The following is a 3,920-nucleotide window of genomic DNA, read 5'->3' on the forward strand; positions in this document are numbered from 1 at the left end:
TTCTTCCTTTCCAATTTGGATGCCTTTTATTTCCTTTTCTCACCTAATTGTTTGGGTTAGGACTTTTAGTACTATGTTGAATAGGAGTAGTAAGAGTGAGCATAGTTGTCTTATTCCTGATCTCAGAGGAAATTTTTTTAACCTTTCACCACTGAGTATGATGTTCACTGTGGGCTTATCATATGTGACCTTTATTATGTTGAGGTATGTTCCTTCTATACCCAATTAGTTAAGAACTTTTTTATGAAGGAATGTTGAATTTTGTCAAATGTTTTTTCTGTATCTGTTGAGGTGATCATATGTTTTCATCTTTCATTCTATTAATGTGGTGTATCACATTGAATGATTTGTGTATGTGGAATCATCCTTGCATCCCAGGGATAAATCTCACTTGACCGTTGTGTATGATCCTTTTAATGTTCATTGGATTCTATTTGTTAATATTTTGTTGAAAATTTTTGTATCTATATTCATTAGTTTATTGACCTGTAGTTTTATTTTCTTGCAGTGTCTTTGGCTTTGTTATCAGGGTAATGCTGGCCTTGTAAAACGAGTTTGGGAGTGTCCCCTCCTCTTCTACTTTTTGGAAGAGTTTTAGGAGGATTGGTATTAATTCTTTAAATATTTGGTAGAATTCACCAGTGAAACCATCTGGTCCTAGATTTTCTTTTTGGGGAAGTTTTTGATTATGGATTCAATCTCCTTACTCATTATTAGTCTGTTCAGGTTTACTCTTTCTTTATGACTCAGTCTTAGTAGGTTGTATGTTTCTAGGAATTTATCCATTCCTTCAAGGCTCTCCAATTTGTTGGTGTTCGTAGTAGTCTATTACAGTCCTTTGTATTTCTGTGGTATCTATGTAATGTCTCCTCTTTCATTTCTGATGTTATTTATTTAAGTCCTCTCTTTTTTCTTAGTCTAGCTTAAAGGTTTCTCAATTTTGTTTATCTTTTTAAACAACCAGCTCTTCGTTTCACTGATCTTTCTATTGTCTTTCTGGTCTCTATATCATTATTTCTGCTCTGATTTTGTTAATATGCTTCCTTCTGCTAACTTTAACAAACTTAGTTAATTCTTCTTTTCCTACTTCCTTGAGGTGTAAAGTTAGGTTGTTCACTTAAGATCTTTTTTCCTTTAATGTAGGCATTTACCACAATAGACTTCCCTCCTAGAACTGCTTTTGCTGAATCCCATAAGTTTTGGTGTGTTGTGTTTCTATTTTCATTTGTTTTGAGATTTTTTTAAATTTCTTTTTTGATTGCTCCTTTGATCCATTGATTGATAAGAAGTGTGTTGTTTAATTTCCCCACATTTGTGAATTTTCCAGTTTTCCTCCTGTTATTGATTTCTAGTTTCATACCATTATTGTGAGAAAAAATACTTGGTATAATCTCAATTTTAAAAAATTTCTTAAGACTTGTTTTGTGATCTATCCTTGAGAATGTTCTGTGTGCACTTGAGAAGAATGTGCTTTGCTGCTGTTGGTGGAATATTCTGCGTATGTGTGTTAGCTTCATTTGCTATAAAGTATAATTCAGATCCAGCATTTCCATGTTGATTTTCTGTCTGAGTGATCTATCCGTTGTTGAAGGTAAGGTATTCTAGTCCCCTACTATTGCATTGTTTTCTATTTCTTCCTTCAGATCTTTTAGTATTTGCTTTATATATTTAGATGCTCCAATGGTGGATTCACATATATTTGCAATTATTATATCCTCTTGATGAATTGACCCCTTTATTATTGTATAATGACCTTCTTTGTCTTTTGTTACAGTTTTTGAGTTAAAGTCTATTTGCCTGATATAACTATAGCTACCACTAATCTCTTTGTTTTCCATTTGCATGGAATATCTTTTTCCAAACCCTCAATTTTAGCCTATGTATATCCTTAAGACTGAAGTGAATGTGTTGTAGGCAACATATAGTTGAGTCCTTTTTTAAAATCCACTTAGCCACTCTATGTCTTTTGATTGGAGAGTTTAATATATTTGCCTTTAGAGTAATTATTAATATGTAAGGACTTACTAATCCCATCTTAGTAATTGTTTTCTGGATGTTTTGTAGTTGTCTTGTTCCTGTCTTCCTCTCTTGCTATTTTCCTTTGTGAATTGATGATTTTCCATAGTGGTATACTTTGATTCTCTTCTCTTTGTCTTTTATTTATCTACTGTAGGTTTTTTTCTTTTTTTAAATATTTTATTTATTTATTTATTTGGTTGCACCAGGTCTTAGTTGTAGCAGGCATGCTCCTTAGTTGCGGCTCGTGGGCTCCTTAGTTGCGGCATGCATGTGGGATCTAGTTTCCCCACCAGGGTTGGCCCCCTGCATTGGGAGTATGGAATCTTAGCCACTGTGTCACCAGGGAAGTCCCTGTAGGTTTTCTTCTTTGTCATTACCATGAGGCTTACGTAAAGCATTCTATAGATATTACAGTCTGTTTTATGCTGATTACAACTTAACTTTGATCACATACAAAAACTCTATCCTTTTACTCCACCGCCCCCCATATTTTATGTTGGACATTATCATACAGAATATGCTTTGAGGCAGCACCCAATATATGATGCCATTTCTCTAACTCCTGGCATATATTGGTCTGGAAATTAAGAGGTGAATGTGGGAGTGGCTCCTCTCACTATTAAACCTAAAACCCACTCCCAGAATTTTTGCTTCTAATTCCTACACATCTGGCTTCTGCTGGTTTCAAGGTTTACTTCCCAAGGGAGGAATGCTTCCACCAGGAGACACAATAAAAGGATGTGTTGGATTAGAGGTAGAGTCTTGCCATCTGGCCATTTCAGGTCCTATGTCCCTGAACTAACAGAGACTAGTTGGGGAAATTGACTCTGGTAACCAAGTCGGTGCCATGTCGATTTCTATTATGAGATGGCATCAGCAAATAAAATCTGGACATGAGAAGACTTTCCCTGGGGGCACTTCTTACTACTTCCCTGTCCATTTATAAAAGTTAACAGAAAACCACTGCAACCCGGCAAAGACAGAACCATTAAGAACTCAAGCCCTTCAGAAATGAAACTTCAGATTACTTCACCAAGTAAAATTCCCAACTAGCTTAGGTGCTGGTTGAGGGCCCAGGAACCATGGAACTGTTAGTAGAATAAAATGAAATTATTATTATCAACTACAGCCTTGCAGTCAGCAATAGAAATGAAGACTACAGCAGTGAGGCATATTTCTCTTGCTTGTTTTTATGACTTTGCATATTTTGAATATTTCTGCCACCATCCTCCTTTGCTATATTACTTGGTATAAAGAAATTTCATGGTTGTTGACTTTGCAGTTTAGCCTTTGCATTATAGCATACTCAGGTGGGCTTGTAAATGAGCTAGGAAAGCAGTTAGTTAATGACACACAGAGGGACTTCCCTGGTGGTCTGATGGTTAAGACTCGGAGCTTCCACCACAGGGGCACAGGTTCAGTCCTGTTCAGGGAACTAAGATCCTGCATGACGTGCTGCGTGGCAAAAAAATAACAAAACCAAAAAACAAACAAACAAAAAAACACCCAGAGGTGGATAGATATGTAACTGGTGGGATTTTATACCTTTCTTTCTTGGATATAGGTGATGTCTTAGTCTGCTCAGGTTGCCATAACAAAAGACCACAGACTGGGTGGTTTAAACAACAAATAGTTACTTTCTCACAGCTCTGAAGGCTAGAAGCCCATTTTCAAGGTACAGGAAAACTCGGTTTCTGGTGAGTGCTCTCCTTCTGGTTTGTAGATGGCTGCCTTTCACTCTGTCCTCACGTGGCCTTTCCCCAGTGCATGCACCAGGGGATAGAGGGAGATCTTCCTCTTGTTATAAGGCTGCCAGTCCTATTGGATTAGGGCCCCACTCTTAGGACCTCACTTAACTTTAATTACCTCCTAAAGACCCTGTCTCCAAATACAGTCACACT

This window comes from Delphinapterus leucas, chromosome 14 (genome assembly GCF_059928025.1).
Source record: "Delphinapterus leucas isolate spDelLeu-1000000601 "Yukka" chromosome 14, BTC_Dleu_Yukka2, whole genome shotgun sequence".
Lineage (NCBI taxonomy): Eukaryota > Metazoa > Chordata > Mammalia > Artiodactyla > Monodontidae > Delphinapterus > Delphinapterus leucas.